The 20179-nt window shown below is 41.0% G+C and overlaps 1 non-coding gene across 1 annotated transcript; it reads right to left on the bottom strand.

Moving 5' to 3' along the window:
- Positions 1-19462: 19462 nt before the first annotated feature.
- LOC128059719 (small nucleolar SNORD12/SNORD106) lies at positions 19463-19551 on the bottom strand. The gene has a single exon (XR_008200641.1). It is a non-coding gene; the product is annotated as a small nucleolar SNORD12/SNORD106 (small nucleolar RNA).
- Positions 19552-20179: the final 628 nt, after the last annotated feature.

Raw genomic sequence — 20179 nt, 5'->3', positions numbered from 1 at the left:
AACACTGTAAATCCAGAGAAGGAAATGGCAACCCACTCCAAAATTTTTGCCTTGGAAATCCCACGGACAGAGGAGCCTGGCGGGCTACAGTCCAGTCACAAAGAGTTGGACACCACTGAGTGACTAAGCAAGCAAGCAACACTGTAAATAGATTTCCCAGTACATTTCAATTAAGTGTATTAAGTGTATTTAGCTAGCAGAATTCTGAAAAACACCTCAAGACTTTATTACCCCAATGAGTACCAATGCTCCATGCTCCAAACTTCCATGAACTCCATGTAGACTAAGTCACTGGGATAACCCAGCTTTATGACACAAAGTATGAGAGGATGACGCCCTCAACTTGTTGACAGATTCCATTAAACCTATCTTCTTTTCACTTATGCTTTTTGGCTCATTGCTCAGTCCCTTTAGTTCTCTTCTCAACACCATGATGAATTTATCTTTTGCTCTTGACACTTAATTTCTGTCTCATGTGGAAACTCAGCAAAGTGTGTGTGCAAGTTGCATCCTATAAAAAGGCTGCTCAAGCCAAGTGGTTGGGAGAGACACCCGATTTCTGAGCAGGGTTCCACCTGTCAGGCCCTGTGGATTGCATGTACTCATATCAGTGACCAAACTGAGCTCTTATCCAAGCTGGTCAGCCTAGAGTGGGGATTTTTCTATAATTTGCACAAAGGTCCTTGTGAGCTGGAGGTGGCCGTGTCCTGAGTCACACACCCCTTTCCAAAGCCTGACTTTTCTCTCAGGGTCACATTTACACTGTTGCTCACATACTTCAAAGCAGAAGGTCCCTGTAGCCGGGCTGCCCCATCACCACCGGCTCAGGCATCACTTCTGTGAGTGAATTTACCTCAGCTTCTGATGGACAGATACTGTACCCATATCATTGCTTAATTCTGTGATTCTCAGCAGCACCACCCAGAGGGGCAATTGGGAAATTTGTGGTGGCAACTTTTTGAGCTCTCAGAATAATTAGAAGCACCATTGTCTTTAGTGAGCAAGGGTAATAGATGCTGGCCATCCAGTGGGTGTGGGATGGTCCTGCACAGAGAAAAATTGTCCCTCATCCTGTGTGATTTTCAAATGCCCCCCATCCTCAACTTCATGGAGATGAAAAACTTTCAGACATTCATGCAAATATTAGCTAAATGCATGCCATGTGCTTGCCCCTTATTCAGCGGTTCTGGGTGGATGAAATTCTCTGCTCTCTGGAGCTTGTAAAAACCTGTTTTAATTTTCTGAGCATGGAACTTAACCCAATATTACATAAAACAAAAAGTACTTTTGCACTGTCTTAAGATCTCATTATGTTTCCTGAAGTGCAATCGCCATGCAAATCGAGGGAAAATTGTAATTAATTTTGTTCTGAAGTCTACCAAGAATTGTTCACTGTATCAGAAAACCACATCAACAGCTGCGTCACTCTTCAGGACAACCAAGCCACTGGTATAATTTGTCTTTCCAGTTCACACTTACAGCTACACCACTGACAGGGTCCCTGACTAGGCAAATATCTGACTCCTTAAGGAACATTTAGCATAAAACCATACCCATTCCAGGGAAGTAGCACATACTTCCCTGGTGGCTCAGATGGTGAAGAATCCACCTGCAATGCAAGAGACCCAGGTTCAATCCCTGGCTCAGAAAGATCCCCTGGAGAAGGAAATGGCAACCCACTCCAGTATTCTTGCCTAGAGAATTCCATGGACAGAGAACCATGGAGGGCTATAGACCATAGGGTCACAAAGAGTCAGACATGAGCAAGTGACTAACACTTTTACTTTTTCACTGTACTTTATACCCAAACATTCAGAAATAGGTGTTATTTTATTATACATTGTTTTCCTTTAGTTTCAGTTACCTTATAGTTGGGGTATTATTAATATATTATTATTTTTTAATATGTGTATTGTTGGTTATATTATCAATGAATCTCATTTCAAGATGTCAAATGTGATGTAAAAAATTGTGCCTTTTACAGAGGTGGGCACTGCATCTAATAAGTTGAAAATCAGTTCTTTAACCATTGAAGTATTCAGCCCCACAGTTTCCAGTGAAGAGCCTCTTCCTCAACAATTTTCTAGAAAGCCTTTTGAGAGCAAGAAATTGCTCGTATTCCCCTTTTTCAAAACTCGAGAGTCCCCTTCAGTCTAATGAATTTGAGGAATACCTCTTCAAGGAACTATATCCAGTGAAAATCTCAACACATAGGGTAGAAAAGCCCATGTGGTTATTTATAGTGAAATTAATGGGGAAAAAATGAATTCCATACAGATAGTAACTTTAATGTTAAGTAAGATTCTGAAAATCTCACATTCCCTAATTCAATGAATTATTCACAAAAATATATATAGTCATCATTGACTAGTCATTGGTTAAAGTAAAGGGCACAAGCTAACTCCTAAGCTGTTTGGGAAGATACTTGTATCTAATACAAACACATGATAAACAACAATATTCTCCTTGCTGTCATGACTCTGCAGAGAGTAAATGTCGTGGAGGACATGAAACAGGATCCAGGACAGCCAGATTAGGGAGGAGAGCAGCAGCTGATAGGGAAGGCATCTAAGCCATCCCATAGGGAGAACCAAGGGCATGGACTGCTAGTCCCACCGATGCCACTTACTGGCTTGCCTGGCTGTGGATGAGTTTCTTTTCCTCTGTTCCAGTCACAGTTCAACCAGAGAAGCAGAACCAGTAGGAACTGTGTATCAGGAGATTTTATTGCAAGACGTTAGTTTACATGATTATGGGACCTGGCTAGGAAAATCTGAAATCTATAGGGCAAAACATCAGCAAGGCTACCTGGAAGTCCTAGGCATGGGCTATGCCACGGTCCATGGGCAAAATTCTCCTTCAGAGAGGCCTCATCTGTGCTCTTAAGATTCAACTGACTGAATCAGGCCCACCTAGACTGTCTAGGACAATCTCCCTCAAGAAAGTCAACTGATTACAGACTTTAATCACATCTACAAAACACCTTCACAGTAACACCCAGATCAGTGTTTGACTGACTAATGGTGTGACAGCCTAACTAACTTGAGTCCTTCAAAAGACCACAAAAGTCCACCCCTTGTCAACTTTGCACCCAACACCCATCTCTTTAAAAATCACAATCTCCAAATAAAGGGGGTAGCAAAGTCATAACTGTACATACCACAATGCAGCTATCCTTCATACAACTGAAAACGCACCAACCTCTTCCCCACAAGAGAAGGCCAAGTTCTTGGGGAACATTTCTATTTCACCTTTGATGTCCTGTTACTGAAATACTATAAGGTTCATCATTATTAATAAATTTTACATCAAATGATAAGGGGATAAGAGAAAAAAACAAAAATATTTAATATGTATATAAATATCTGAGCAACAAAAGACAGATACAGCTAATAATATTCTCAACTTCAAAATGAGGATGACAAGGCCTATTTCACAAAGCTGCTCAAAGAATTCAGTGAAGTGATATGTTATAAGCACTATATTCTAAATATCATCACCATCAGTATTACTACTAGACAGGCACCTATAATGGTTTTAGGGTGAAAACTGTGACTCAGAAGAACACAACAGTAAGTCTAATGTAGGACTGAAAGGGGATTAAGAAATGGCTGTTTCTGGGGCAAAGAAAAAAAAAAAGCCAAAAAACCAACAACAGAAATAAAATCATAGTGAAACATACCAATTTGCTGGATGAAAAAACTAAACACTGAAAATATCTAAATTATTCTCATACTGCAGGCAGAGAAACAAACTTTCTCTTAGGGAGCAAAACTGTCTTTTGATAAGCAAAATACCTAAGTAACATCTTTAGCTGGAAACAGTGCAGCTTTTTCTTCCTCTCCCATCATTCCCCTGCACTAGCCCACACAGAGGGACCTCTGGATTACAATCAAGGAGAGAAGGGAATATCTATGATTCCCCTATGAAGACTTCAAGAATCTGGAGGACCAAAGATAGAGAAAGAGACAGACATAGACAGACAGAGATACAGAGCCTCTGATGGAAGGAGACAGAAGCCAGGAAAGAAATGCAGGCTCCTGGGGTTGGTACAGCTGTGCATAAGAAGACAGGCAAGGAGGTGTTATGGGGCTTTCACTGCACTTATAAAAGCCTCAAGATTTTCCCTAAAAATGAGTTTAATTTATGGAAATTATAATTCAGTATGCTACACTAAGACTTCCCTGGTGACTCAGACGGTAAAGCGTCTGCCTACAATGCGGGAGACCCGGATTCAGTCCCTGGGTTGGGAAGATCTCCTGGAGAACAAAATGGCAACCCACTCCAGTATTCTTGCTTGGAAAATCCCATGGATGGAGGAGCCTGGTGGGCTACAGTCCAAGGGATTGCAAAGAGTCAGACACGACTGAGCAACTTCGCTTCATGCTACACTAAAGTCTTTGACTGTGTGGATCACAACAAACTGTGGAAAATTCTTCAAGAGATGGGAATACCAGACCACCTTATCTGCCTCCTGAGAAACCTGTATGCAGGTCAAGAAGCAACAGTTAGAATCAGACATGGAACAATGGACTGGTTCCAAATCGGGAAAGGAGTACGTCAAGGCTGTATATTGTCACCCTGCTTATTTAACTTATATGCAAAGTACATCATGTGAAATACAGGCTAGATGAATCTCAAGCTGAAATCAAGATTGCCAGGTGAGCTATCAATAACCTCAGATATGCAGATGATACCACTTTAATGGCAGAAAGCAAAGAGGAACTAAAGAGCCTCTTGATGAAGGTAAAAGAGGAGAGTGAACAAGCTGGCTTAAACCTCAACATTAAAAAAATTTCAAGATCATGACATCTGGTCCCATCACTTCAAATCGATGGGGAGAAAGTGGAATAGTGACAGACTTCAATTTCTTGGGCTCCAAAATCACTGGGGACAGTGACTGCAGCCATGAAATTAAAGGACGCTTGTTCATTGCAAAGTTATGACAAAGCCAGACAGCATATTAAAAAACAGAGATATCACTTTACCGACAAAGGTCTATATGGTCAAAGATGTGGTTTTTACAGTAGTGAAGTACAGATGTGAGAGTTGGACCATAAAGAAGGCTGAGGGCCAAAAAATTGATGCCTTCGAACTGTGGTGCTGGAGAAGACTCCTGAGAGTCTCTTGGACAGCAAGGAGATCAAACCAGTCAATCCTAAAGGAAATCAACCCTGAATTTCCTTTGGAAGGACTGATGCTGAAGCTGAAGCTCCAATACTTTGGCCACCTGACATGAAGAGCCAACTCATTGGAAAAGACCCTGATGTTGGGAAAGATTGAGGGCATGAGGAGAAGTGGGCAACAGAGGATGAGATGGTTGGATTGCATCACGGACTCAATGGACATGAGTTTGAGCAAGCTCCGGGAGATAAGTAAAGGGCAGGGAAGCCTGGAATGGAGTTGCACAGAGTTAAACACAACAGAGTAATAAAATAAACAATCCAATAAAGTTGATTGTTAAAAAATTCTATGATGATCTTAATTTTTATAAAACATTGTAACATTTTATAATGTTATAAAATGAAAGGAAATAGCAAAATATTAGCAGTGGTTATTTCTCAGTGATGCTGATATGAAGCAGTGTTATGTTTTCAGTTCCTCAAATAAGTGTACCAATTTTTTTCAGAATTAGAAAAAGTAAAATCTTCCTGAAAGAGAGCCATTTTCCACCGAGTCTGTGCTCATTTCAGAACAATGCTGACCGCTTAAAACTTATCAATTTCAAATTATTATCGCTTCACATAGAATGATCCATCTTGTTTTGATTGCTACCCAATTTCCAGTTTTCTTTAGACTCTGTTCTTGCCTTTGAAATTAATCAATAAAGCAAATGAACCAGCAACAGTGAAAGCATCCGCTCTTCTTGAATAAAAGAGCAACAAACGGAAAGGCTCAAGACTCAGGTTTCCAAGACAGCTCTGCTAAAGAATTCATTGTGGCCTTGGGCGAGACTTCCCCTCCAGGCCACAGCTTCTTCAGCTATAAACCGCAGGCCGTGAACCGGATCATCTCTAAGGGCCCATCCGGCACTGACATCCCACCACTTTATGTGCCCCTCGGGGAGGAAAAGCAAGCAAAGCAGGAATCCATCACTGAGTCATCTCTTCGTGGCACTGTGATAGAAATCACACCTCAGACAGCCCCCTTCTCTCTATTTCTCCATTTCATCTTCACCTTCTCAGCCTTCTTTCTCTTGCCAATCATGTGGCAGTAAAACTTAGTTTTCACTCCCAACACTTCAGCTCTTCTGGCTGTTACTCTGAGAGTTCGGCCCTTATTGGTATCTGATTTTGCTCTGGTGCTCAACGGGGGTCTAAATATTTCCTCCACTCCACTCCAGCTTATTTCAGCAAAACTTCACACCCTCTCCTCTGTTGAAAGCTTCTCCTGCCCTCCCTGCATCATACTCCCAGCTATTAATATAAATGCATGGGGAGCAGCCTCCATTTCTGCTCTCACAGAAGGATGCTGGCATTTAAGAAAACTCTGTGTGAGTACAGGGAGGCTGGGGACGGATGCGGGGGTGGAAGCCCTGAGATCTTAATGTAATCATGCTCATTTTAAAATCTACAGTCATTTGTCCTTGGCTCCATCTTCCCAGAAATGACTGGCACAGGAAGGTTTTTTGAAGGGCTATTGGCTCAAGTCTCACTTGGCGGGTCTTGTGGTGGTGGGGGGGATCATTTCAGTTACAGTTTCATCTGCCAAGTCTGTATTCCCTGTTGCCTGCTGACCCGAGTTGGATTTTAAGTTTCCATCAAGACCACCTGCCTGGTGTTAATTAGTTATGGTTTCTTATTTTAAATGCAAACTTGTTTTAACATCCGTGAACTGGCGTAGCATCTTGGGCAACTCCCCTGGTTCTACTGTACAAGCAGCAGTCTCAGCTGACCCAGCTATTTGTACTTTAATGAAATGCTGTAGCCAGGAGGGTAGAATATCCAGCAAATAGCTGAGGCTCACCATTGTGAAATCCAAGTAAATCTCAACTCCTGTTTTTTTCCTATTGTTTTTTGAAAAATCTTGAATGTATAATCAAGGATAATTTTTTCTTATTCCCCATGCCACACATGTGCTTCACACTTCCTTATAATGTGAATAGGAGAACCTTAGAGAGAAACACAAACCTATTGTTTTTAATGCTGCTCGAGACACCTCTGTAGGTTTCATTCATGTGTGCTGCATTTACCTATTGCTGTTGTATTAGCTGCTCAGTCTCACTCTTTATGGCCCCGTAGACTGTGGCCTGCCTGATTCCTCTCTCCATGGAATTCTCCAGGCAAGAGTACTGGAATGGGTTGCCATTCCTCCAGCGGATCTTCCCGACTCAGTGATGGAACCCTGGTCTCCTGCATTGCTGGCAGATTCTTTACCATCTGAACCACCAGGAAAGCCCACTTACCAATTATTAAATCAAATCAGCTGGTTTCCTCTTACAGGTAGGGGGTGAAGGAAATGATCCTTTCAGGCCTATTAGCTTTCCTTTAGCATGAAAAACTAAAGCCAGTTCTCTTCTCCACTGACACAAGCATGTTCTCAGGAGACATGTTCTGACCAGATAACTTTCAGAAATTTATCCCAAATTTTCCTTCAATCCACGGCACAAAAGTAAACAGAAGCACATTAAGAATGATGGACATAAAAACCAACAGGAACGTGATCTGGCATTAACACACAAATAAAATGAGTCTAGAACTTTGGAAGGGTTAAGAATCCCTCCTTTCTCCAAGACTCAGAAATGAAAATGGAATCTGAGGGAGAGTCAGGAGTCACTGGCTTCCAAAGAAGAGCTTGTATCTATAGATATTTTGATGTTAAATCCACTAATTCTCACATAATGTTGGACCAACATTAAATGAAGGTGGAAAAAAGTGAACTGAACTGTTGTCACTTTACATTTCCTTGTGGGGCCTGCCATCCAGGTTTCCTTATCATCTTTAGAAACATCCATTTCGAGAAGTGACAAGGAGCATCATCTTCACAGATGTATTGTTATTTTTCTTGTGCCCCAGACTATCTGATTTTATGTTCAACTGTCGACTCTTTGCGACCCCATGAACTGCAGCACGCCAGGCCTCTCTGTCAATCACCAGCTCCCGGAGTTCACTCAAACTCACGTCCATCGAGTCTGTGATGCCATCCAGCCATCTCATCCTCTGTCATCCCCGTCTCCTCCTGCCCCCAATCCCTCCCAGCATCAGAGTCTTTTCCAATGAGTCAAATCTTCGAATGAGGTGGCCAAAGTACTGGAGTTTCAGCTTTAGCATCAGTCCTTCCAGTGAATACCCAGGACTGATCTCCTTTAGGATGGACTGGTTGGATCTCCTTGCAGTCCAAGGGACTCTCAAGGGACTCATAGCTCCAAAGCATCAATTCTTCAGCGCTCAGCTTTCTTCACAGTCCAACTCTCACATCTATACAAGACCACTGGAAAAACCATAGCCTTGACTAGACGGACCTTTGTTGGCAAAGTAATATCTCTGCTTTTTAATATGCTATCTAGGTTGGTCATAACTTTCCTTCCAAGGAGTAAGCGTCTTTTAATTTCATGGCTGCAGTCACCATCTGCAGTGATTTTGGAGCCCAAAAACATAAAGTCTGACACTGTTTCCACTGTTTCCCCATCTCTTTGCCATGAAGTGATGGGACCAGATGCCATGATCTTCAATTTCTGAATGTTGAGCTTTAAGCCAACTTTTTCACTCTCCTCTTTCTCTTTCATCAAGAGGCTTTTTAGTTTCTCTTCACTTTCTTCCATAAGGGTGGTATCATCTGCATATCTTAGGTTATTGATATTTCTCCCGGCAATCTTGATCCCAGCTTGTGCTTCATCCAGCCTGGCGTTTCTCATGATGTATTCTGCACATAAATGAAATAAGCAGGGTGACAATATACAGCCTTGACGTACTCCTTTTCCTATTTGGAACCAGTCTGTTGTTCCATGTCCAGTTCTAACTGTTGCTTCCTGACCTGCATATAGGTTTCTCAAGGGCAGGTCAGGTGGTCTGGTATTCCCATCTCTTGAAGAGTTTTCCACAGTTTATTATGATCCGCACAGTCAAAGGCTTTGGCATAGTCAATAAAGCAGAAATAGATGTTTTTCTGGAACTCTCTTGCTTTTTCCATGATCCAGCGGATGTTGGCAATTTGATCAACTGTACCAATGACTAAATCCAGGGTTGGAAAGAGAAGGCATGGGATTACTTTTTTGTCATAACCTAATGGACAATTTTCTGGGTGTGAAGTATTAAATGGTTTTAGGAAATGATGAATGACACCAGCCTCAGTAGCTGGAAGGATTCCATTCTTCCAATTGCTGTCTTTTGGATCTACAAATAATCTGGGGTCAGCTGACAACAGAAAAAGCCATTGTCTGGGGCTACCGCAGCTTCCCCTCTGGGTTCCTCCCCCAAACACAGAGCAAAGGCACGCCTCTGGATGTGAGAAGAAAAGAAGCTGTGACTGTAGATTAAATCCCTCTATGGAGCCAGGTCAGATGGGACAAAGACTTTGTGTCAGATCATAACCATAAAAATGTAATATCTAAAAGCAAACTTTTTTTGTTTTAAACATAATTACTGTCATGTACATGAGATGTGAGAGCTGGATGACAAAAAAGAATTGATGCCTTCAAACTGTGGTTCTGGAGGAGACTCTTGAGAGCCCCTTGGACAGCAAGGAGATCAAACCAGTCAATCCTAAAGGAAATCAACCCTGAATATTCATTGGAAGGACTGATGCTGAAGCTGAAGTTCCAATACTTTGGCCACCTGATGTGAAGAGCCAACTCATTGGAAAAGACCCTGATGCTGGGAAAGATTGAAGGCAGGAGAAGGGGATGACAGAGGATGAGATGGTTGGATGGCATCACCGAATCAACAGACATGATTTTGAGCAAATTCCAAGAAATAGTGAAGGACAGGGAAGCCAGGCATGCTGCAGTCCATGGGATCACAAAGAGTCAGACACGACTGAGCAACTGTACAACTGAAATGCAGTTTCCTGAAGGATTTTTACCTTTGGAAGATAAAAATACTGACTGATCCTAAATACTCTAGTCCATATATATTTTTATATAATGCATGTGAATGCATGTGTACTTCATATTTGCATTGTATACAGTATGCATATTAATAAATAATGCATTTTTCTAGAGATAATTATGAGTTGTGATAAACAATTATGTATACTGTGTTGTAATGAGTATGTACTGGTTCATAGTGATTAGGCATAGCTCTAATAATTCCCAGCACAGCAACAGATTCTAACCTGTCAAATCTACATTCATCCCTTTCTTGGAGTACTTTAAAGCAATGCTTATGATTAGAGAAGAATACAGCAATTCAGCTCAGTGTGTAGTTCTATGTACCTTCACTCAATCAATGTTCTTTTCAAGGAGAGATATATTTGCTTGCTTTCATGGCAAACTATTAAACATTATGATCTTGCTCTATGCCAGGTATAATTGTCTGACACATCCTTGTTTTTGATTTTCCTAGAGCTCTAGGCTGAATTCATTTTCTTCTAACAACTAGAATTTTCCTTTTGTACATGTCACTTGTCTTTGCAATAATTACCATTTTGCTGCCATTTTTCCTACCAAATCATTCTTAACATACTGATCTCAAACCCTTTTTTAAAAAATCCCTAATTTCTACTTCCTTCAAACCAAGGAACAATGTTTGAATCTGTTATTTATGTAAAAAAAAGTGCTAATTTTACCTTTGGATCCTATTGGATTCCTTACTGAATCAAAAAGCATCATATTTGTTATTAGAAAATCGTTTATAAGAATGTTACTTTCTTGTTTTGTATCATTAAACATTTCATGTCATACTTTGGAGGCAGGAGTTAATTTGTCAGAAGTAAGCTACTATTTGACTTAAATTCAGCCTGTATTTCATAATTATAAGGTTAAAAATATTGTACTCCTTTTAAGAGTCCACCTTAATTTTTTTTTAAATAAAGTGGGATGTATGTGGGTGGGTGGATGGATGATAGATAGGTAGAAGACGATTAAAAAAAAAAAAAGAAAGAAAATGTAGAGGAAGAAAATATCTGAATGAAAGGACAGAAGTCACCCAGAAAAAAAAAAAGAGGGATGGTACGGGGAGGGAGGAGAGAGGGGGGTTCAGGATGGGGAACACATGTATACCTGTGGTGGATTCATGTTGATGTATGGCAAAACCAATACAATATTATAAAGTAATTAACCTCCAATTAAAATAAATAAACTTATATTAAAAAATAATAAAGCAGATTTAGTAAACAGAAAGGATATTCAAAAACGAAAAACCTCAGGAGCTAAGTGAATCAGTTATTCAACATTAATTGAATATTGATGAAGAAGAAAGAGTAAGTTATAAGTATACTCTAAATATGGGCTGCCCTGGTGGCTGAGGCAGTAAAGAATCTACCTTCAACGCAAAAGACCCAGGTTCGATCCCTTGGTCAGGAAGATCCCCTAGAGGAGGAAATGGCAACCCACTCTAGTATTCTTGCCTTGGAAATCCTATGGACAGAGGAACCTGGTGGGCTACAGTCCATAGAGTCAAAAAGAGTCGGATACAACTAATCGACTATCACTTTCACTTTCTTCATACCCTTAATAAACATAGACAATTATTGGCTGAAAGGATAATCACCGAATCTGTATTTTTAGCTTTAGGGAGGGGAAAAAAGCAGAAGAAGAAGCCACTTACTATAGATAGCTGTCCTCTTAGATCCATAGAGACTACTGAGCTGATATCAACAAGAAGAATAAAAAAAAAAAAAAAAAAGCCCAGCCATCAGCAGAACTACAAAATAGTAATTAGCATGAGAACTTCAAATACCTTGCAAGAAACTGACTAGAACCCAAGGCTGACTCTAATTACACAGCTATAAAAGAAAAAAAAAGGTACAAAAAAAAGTTTTGTACCTTGATATTTGTGGTTCTTTAATTCTTGGTCTGTATCTATATAGTATCTGAGTTTCTAATTATAATAAATTATGAAATATTTCATATCAGTCCCTCATCTGGCCACACCTGGGGAAATCCTAGCACTTTTGCCTGTGTGGCCTAACCCAGGGCACTCTACGTATAGAGGTGACTACCTTAATTGCAGGTAAGTGTCTAGGGGTAGTTAAGAGTCTTCCCCTGAGCTGGCTTTATGTGACAGCAAATTTTACAGACAGACATATAAAAGAAGGAATAAAGTCTTAGTCCATTATGTAAATCTCAGAAGATAACACACAATCATTTTTTATAGCTTAGGATTAAACTATTTATCCACTATCAACGGGATCTTTAAATTGTTTCTTTAAGAAATGGTAACAATTAGGTTTTAGCCATTACAGATTCTCTAAGTTAAGTCTCCCTCATGAATAATACCGTGCATTTTCAAAATAGCTTCTTAGCATGGCCTGAAAACAAACCACCCCAACAAGGAAACAAGCTATGAGCACCTATTTCTAAGGACATGATCAACTGAGATAACCAGGGCCTTGGAACATATTTTGAGGTTACAAAAAATACTTTTCCTTAAAAGATTATTTTGAATGAGGGGAAACTTTGCTGGTGGTCCACTGGCTAAGAATCTGTGCTCCCAATTCAGGGAGCCTGGTTCAACCCCTGGTCAGAGAACTAGATCCTGCATGCCCTAACTAATACACAGCAGAGCCCCCCCAAAAGGATTATTTTAAAGGAAACAAAGATTTACAATTTTTTTCAGTTTTGTCTTATACAAATGAAATTTTCTATAAAAAGCACATCCAGCTTTTTAAAGTAAAGATAAAAGCTATAAGAATTATTTTTCTTGCCCAAATGAAAGTGCAAAAACAGTATGCATCCATTATCTCCAAACACTACTCAGTAAAGCCAAGCAGTCCTGACCCCGCTCCCTCAGCTGGCTATGGCATGTACCACCCTCTCCTTCATGCTGCTCTCTCTTGGCTCCTCTTCCTCTCATTCATTCGCAGAACTGCCTTAAAGAACTTAAAACTCCGTTCACAGGATGACTTAGGGTGAGAAATACTGGTTGCAGCAAATAGTTAAAGCAAACAGGTTATATATCTAGAATGTTGTAAACCGTCTACAGCTTATTGATCTGTGCACAAGGAAATCAAACAAAAACCTCAATACAATCTATTCACTATTCAGGAAAAAGAGATGGACATAAATTGTGGTGCACTGGATACACCTAAGCAACCTATCCTACAGTTGCCAACATTAATTGGCTCCTACAACGCACAGACCCAGCTTGAGACAGACTTCATAATTTGGCTTAAACTCTGCATGACCTTTCATTAAAGGCTCAACAATATCCATATTCTTAACAAATACGATTCTACCACAAGTAGGCTTCACCATCTTTTAAAAAAGTATAGTTTTAATAGCTCATGTCTCCAGACTACAAGGCATTAAAAAATATTTCTTATTTTACTTTCTTGGTTAAAAAGAAAACTTTAATCAGCTTTAATAGTAATTAAGCAGTTTTCCAGGAACCTGACTCAAACACCCTGCCCAATGTATATCATCCAAATGATTATTTTGGTAATAAAAAAGAAAAAAAACAGGTAATGTGCCTTATAAATAACAGATATCAGATTCTTATAAAACCGAAAGCAATTTTGTAAAAGTCACCGTTCTTGGGACTTAGTGTGGTTTTATGCTTTTCCTCCATTTATCCCCCAGTGCATGGGGTTTAACTTTTTATGTGAAATGCATGACAAAATACTTGACTGGTTATCAATCCATTAGGAAAACAGTTACATGGTTTTTCCAATGAGGTTAGAACAAAATGATTTTGGAATTTCCAGAATTTGCAGAAATGGAAAGAAGCCTGACCAAGTTTGAACTCTGTTCAAGGAACAAGAAATGGGATTGGACACCATTTTGAAATGTGGGTGCATATGTGCTTGCCAGGTTCTCTTCTTGCCAGCTGCAAAATCTCCCGAAATGTCATCCAAATTTGATTAAAGACAGGTTACTCCAAACTCATTCTCTCTCATCCTTGTAATAAAAATGGGTATATTTTTCAATATTATTGACAGAAAAGTAAAATAACCAAAACCAGGTGAACAGCTGGGTAATTTCTCCCCTTAAGGAAGTATAGTAGATGTTCCGCCTAGTGTTATCACAGGGGCACATAATATGTACTCCAGAAAAACAAAGTAATGGCTACTTTACCATGTTTTCCTAACTGTCTCACAATTTAGTACTTCTGCAGTGTTAGCCTCATCTCAGAAATACAGATGTGGTCATCTCAGTGTCCTAGATCATCTGCGAAGGAACAAGCACTAATGTTCTGATAGTTCCAAAGAGGAATTGTTGTGGAAGAAGCACAGTGAACTGTCTAGACCAGTGAACCCCAACCTTTTCAGCATCAGGAACCTGTTTCATGGAAGACAATTTTTCCATTGATGGGGGTGGGGGGATGGTTCAAGTGGTAATGCGAGCGATGGGGAGTGACAGGGGAACAGCAGATGAAGCTTCACCTGCTGCTCCCCACTGAACTCCTGCTGTGCACCCCAGTTCCTAATGGCACTGGTCTGTGGCCCAGGGGTTGGGGGCACTGAGCTCCACCAGACACCCTACTACAACATAGGGCTACAGAGGCATCAGACAGTGCATGGGCCCTCCAGGCACTCGCAGCTGGGTAAGAAGGCCAACAGGTCACAGGGGAAACACAAAAATAAATATATGGCATTTCTTAGGATCACTGAGAATGGAAAAGCTGTCACACAGGTAGAAGGGTGGCGCATCGGGTGACAGAGGCTTGAAGGATGAGAAGAGCTCTTCAGGTGGACAGGAAACCAGAGGACAAGAGAAACACAGGTCACCACAGGAGCAAGGCGCAGAAAGAGAAGCATCAGTATCCTCACAGAAGAGAGCCTCTCCTTTGTCTTTTAGCCTTCCTGCAGAGCAAAGAGCAGATGTTCACTGTTCAATCTCCTGAGCAGTGATAATGTTTCCTTCTGAAGCGCAGATTGTGGGGATTTGCTTGAAGCTCATGGTAAAAGGCTGGGGGTCCCTAAGCAGCCTGCTTCAAGGCAGTGACGCAGACCTAGCCCATGCACAGCATTCACTTGAATCACTCCACGTCATCCCTGTGGGTCTTGCAGGGCAAAGAAAACTTACACTACCATGGAGCTCAGGTTGCTTATCGTGTCCTGAGGAAGCAAGTCCTTTGTCTCTGATCTAGGAGACTTGCGTCTTCTGCCAGCATCCACGAAACTCTAGCAGGCAAGTTGATCACTTATAAGGAAGAGAAAATCTCCGACCACACACAGTTTCTAACAGACAGGTAGTGAATCAATCCATTGATGAGGGAGCAAGCAGAGGAGAATGAAAGAAGAAATGGAAGAGAAAGATGAATTTGGTTTTGTTGCTGTTCAACTTGAAGTGGTCATGGAGGCCGGGAGCTGCCAACACAGATTTGTATTTTATGAGAGGTCTGGGCGAGAGATACATATTTTTAAATTAATTTTTATTGGAATATAGTTGTTTTAAAATGTTGTGCTAGCTTCTACTGCAGAGCAAAATGAATTAGCCACACAGACATAGACACACAGACACACACACACACACATATATCCTCCCTTTAGGATTTTCCTCTCATTCAGGTCACCACAGTTCATTAATTACAGTTTCCTGTACTATAACGTGTTTTCTTTAGTTGTCTGTTTTATTTTGTTGTTTAGTTGCTAAGTCGTGTCTGAGTCTTTGCAACCCCATGGACTGCAGAGTGAGCAGTCGACATTTTAGGAATCAGTGAACTATAGTGGACTGGAATGGGCGAATTAAACTCAGATGACCATTATATCCCTAGAGTGAGCAAGAAGCCCTTAGGAGAAACGGAATAGCCATCAGAGTCAACAAGAGTCCGAAATGCAGTACTTGAGTGCCATCTCAAAGATGACAGAATGATCTCTGTTCATTTCCAAGGCAAACCATTCAATATCACAGTACTCCAAGTTTATGTTCCAACCAGTAACACTGAAGAAGATGAAACTGAACAGTTCTACAAAGATCTACAAAACCTTCTAGAACTAACACCAAAAAAGATGTCCTTTTCATCATAGGGGACTGGAATGAAAAGTAGGAAGTCAAGAGATCCCTGAAGTAACAGGCAAATTTGGCCTTGGAGTACAAAATGAAGCAGGGCAAAGGCTGACAGAGTTTTGCCAAGAGAACGCACTGGTCATAGCAAACACCCTCTTCCAACAACACAAGAGAACACTCTACATATGGACATTACCAGATGGTCAACACCGAAATCAGATTGATTATATTCTTTGCAGCCGAAGATGAAGAAGCTCTACACAGTCAGCAAAAACAAGACTAGAAGCTGACTGTGGCTCAGATCATGAACTCCTTATTGCCAAATTCAGACTTAAATTGAAGAAAATAAGGAAAACCACTAGACCATTCAGGTATGACCTAAATCAACCCCTTATGATTATACAGTGGAAGTGACAAATAGATTCAAGGGATTAGATCTGATAGACAGAGTGTGTGAAGAACTATGGACAGAGGCTCATGACACTGTACAGGAGACAGTAATTAAGACCATCTCCAAGAAAAAGAAATGCAGAAAGGCAAAATGGCTGTCTGAATAAGTCTTAAAAATAGCTGAGGAAAGAAGAGATGCTAAAGGCAAAGGAGAAAAGGAAAGATATACCCATCTGAATGCAGAGTTCCAAAAAATTATCTAGGAAAGATAAGAAAGCCTTCCTCAGTGATCATTGTAAAGAAATAGAGGAAAACAATAGAATGGAAAAGACTAGAGATCTCTTCAAGAAAATTAGAGATACCAAGGGAACATCTCAGGCAAATGTGGACACAATAAAGGACAGAAACAGTATGGACCTAACAGAAGCAGAAGATATTAAGAATAGGTGGCAAGAATACACAGAAAAACTATACAAAAGAGATCTTAATGACCCAGAAAACCACAATGGTGTGATCTTTCACCTTGAGCCAGACATCCTGGAGTACAAAGTCAAGTGAGCCTTAGGAAGCAGCACTACGACCAAAGCTAGAGGAGGTGATGGAATTCCAGCTGAGCTATTTCAAATCCTAAAAGATGATGCTGTGAAAGTGCTGCATTCAATATGGCAGCAAATTTGGAACACTCAGCAGTGGCCATAGAACTGAAAAAGGTCAGTTTTCATTCCAATCCCAAGGGAGGGCAATGCCAAAGAATGTTCAAACTACTGCACAATTGCACTCACCTCACATGCTAGCAAAGTAATGCTCAAAGTTCTCCAAGAGAGGCTTCAACAGTACATGAACAAAGAACTTCCAGATGTTCAAGCTGGATTTAGAAAAGTCAGAAGAACCAGAGATCAAATTGCCAACATCTGTTAGATCATTGAAAAAGCAAGAGAGTTCCAGAAAAACATCTACTTCTACTTTATTGACTATGCCAAAGCCTTTGTTGTGGATCACAACAAACTGTGGAAAATTCTTCAAGAGATGGGACCATCTTATCTGCCTCCTGAGAAATCTGTATGCAGGTCAGGAAGCAACAGTTAAAACAGGACATGGAACAACAGACTGGTTTCAAAAGGGGAAATGAGTACATCAAGGCTGTATATTGTCACCCTGCTTATTTAACTTATATGCAGAATATATCATGTGAAATGCTGGGCTGGATGAAGCACAAGCTGGAATCAAGATTGCTGGGAGAAATATCAATAACCTCAGATATGCAGATGACACCACCCTTATGGCAGAAAGTGAAGAGGAACTGAAGAGCCTCTTGATAAAAGTGAAAAAGGAGAATGAAAAAGCTGTATGAAAACTCAACATTCAAAAACTTAAGATCATGGCATCTGGTTCCATCATTTCATAGCAAATAGATGGGGAAATAATGGAAACAGTGACAGATTATTTTGGGGGGCTCCAAAATCACTGCAGATGGTGACTGCAGTCATGAAATAAAAAGACGCTTGCTCCTTGGAAGAAAAGCTATGACCAACCTAGATAGCATATTAAAAAGCAGAGACATTACTTTGCCAACAAAGGTCTGTCTAGTCAAGGCTATGGTTTTTCTAGTGATCATGTATGGATGTAAGGGTTGGACTGTGAAGAAAACTGAGCACCAAAGAATTGATGCTTTTGACTGTGGTGTTGGAGAAGACTCTTGAGAGTCCCTTGGACTGCAAGGAAGTCCAACCAGTCCATCATAAAGGAGATCAGTCCTGAGTGTTCTTTGGAAGGAATGATGCTAAAGCTGAAACTGCAATAATTTGGTTACCTGATGCGAAGAGTTGACTCATTGGAAAAGACTCTGATGCTGGGAGGGATTGAGGGCAGGAGGAGAAGGGGACGACAGAGGATGAAATGGCTGGATGGTATCACCAACTCGATTGACATGAGTTTGAGTGAACTCAGGGAGTTGGTGATGGACAGCAAGGCGTGGCATGCTGCAATTCATGGGGTTGCAAAGAGTCGGAAACGACTGAGCAACTGAACTGAACTGAACTGAGTGTCAGCTGGTCTCTAGCTGGGCTGAGTTTAGCCAATGGTTGATATGGATGAGAGATTAAAAGACAAAGGGAACAGTGAGGTTGGGTGTTTCTGCTTCTCTTCTCTGCTGCGGATACATGGCTGACAGTACATAGGCTGAATCCCCTCCATGGCTTCAGCTCCCTCTGGACAAGCCAGTCAACCCAAGAGTCTTGCCTCTAGCATCATTTGCCGGCCAAGGTCTGATAGTACCATTTTTACTTCATCCCTCCATTCCATGTGTGGAAGTAGCTTCCAGCTGTGGGCATCTAAGATATCTCACCATCCTCTGTCTGGTTTCTCAGTTACTCCACTACCCATCTAATCAATTTCCCCACATTATATATATATATATATTTGGTAACAAATCACTGAAGTGGTTCATTTTTTTGGCCTGGTTGGATCCTCATTAATAAGAACAGGTAAGAATACAAAATCCAAATCTGATAGGCAAAAGAATGGGAAAAGATGTTGACAACCAATTGTATAGAGCATTCTTTGAGGAGTTTCATGAAAAGAAAAGAGAGACTTGGTGGTAGCTGGAGGGATGGGTCTTTTAAACTTGTTTGGTAAGACATGTGCTTGTTTTAGGCTGAGGGGAAGATGTCTGAAGAGAGTGAGAGAATAAAAGGTAGAGGAATTGAGCTGTGTGTGTGTTAAGTCACTTCAGTTGTGTCCGACTCTTTGTGACCCTATGGACTATAGCCCACCAGGCTCCTCTGTCCATGGAATTCTCTAGGCAACAAAACCGGAGTGGGTTGCCACTTCTCCAGGGGATCTTCCCAACTCAGCGATAGAACCGGTGCCTCCTGTGTGGCGCCTGCATTGCAGGCAGAATCTTTGCCATTGAGCCACCAGGGAACCAGTTGGATTAATGGAATAAGGTCCCAGAGGAAATAGGAGGAGGTAAGGGGTTTTGTAGGATCCAGGTAACAGATTTGATCCAGTTAACAGGGTTTGTTCCCCAATGCATCAGATAAAACTGGTAATAGTTCAGTTAGATCAACAGGATCCATCAACAGGGGTATAAAGTTATATCATCAGCTAATGGGATTGACCTTAACCTGAAACTGATATCCTGAAACCAGCAATACAAAGGTAAAGATTCACTACCTTGTAAATAAAGTGTGTGAAATTTTCTGATGGACTCAGCTTTTCCCAGAAGTTTAAGGCTTTGCTGAGTTCAGAGGTGAAAAGGTGGGTTGGAAGAGAGTGGTGATAGTCTGGAATCCTTCTGTGAGGACTGGGAGTGAAAACTAACCAGGGATCTCTGGTGGTAATGCAGAGGACCCAGCTGAGGTATTTACAAGGAATTGCATAGCTTATAGTTTGGTTCCCCTCTCCCTCAGATGATCAGTTGTGCCCGTTTGGAAGCAGGATGACAAATCCAGGGTTGCGGTCTTCAGAGATGAACACTGTGGAAGGGCAGAGCTGCAGGAAATCATAGATGGGAAAGTGGTTTGGATGGTCTCTTGGGGAATACAGATAGTATGGCCAGCAGAAAGAATGCAGAGTCACACAGGTGGGCAGCACTGACTTCCCATCCCAGCTAAGGAAACCTAGGCAAGTGACAACCTTTCTAAGCTTCAACTCCCTCATCCATAAAGTGGAAATAGGTTATAAGACTGAACAAGAAAACGTATATAGAGTGTGAACTAAAAATCCTCGCACAGAGAACTC

This window comes from Budorcas taxicolor, chromosome 14 (assembly GCF_023091745.1).
Source record: "Budorcas taxicolor isolate Tak-1 chromosome 14, Takin1.1, whole genome shotgun sequence".
In the NCBI taxonomy this organism is placed as follows: Eukaryota; Metazoa; Chordata; class Mammalia; order Artiodactyla; family Bovidae; genus Budorcas; species Budorcas taxicolor.
The sequence above is the reverse complement of the archived record's forward strand: the minus strand, read 5'-3'. Positions and strand labels throughout refer to the sequence as shown.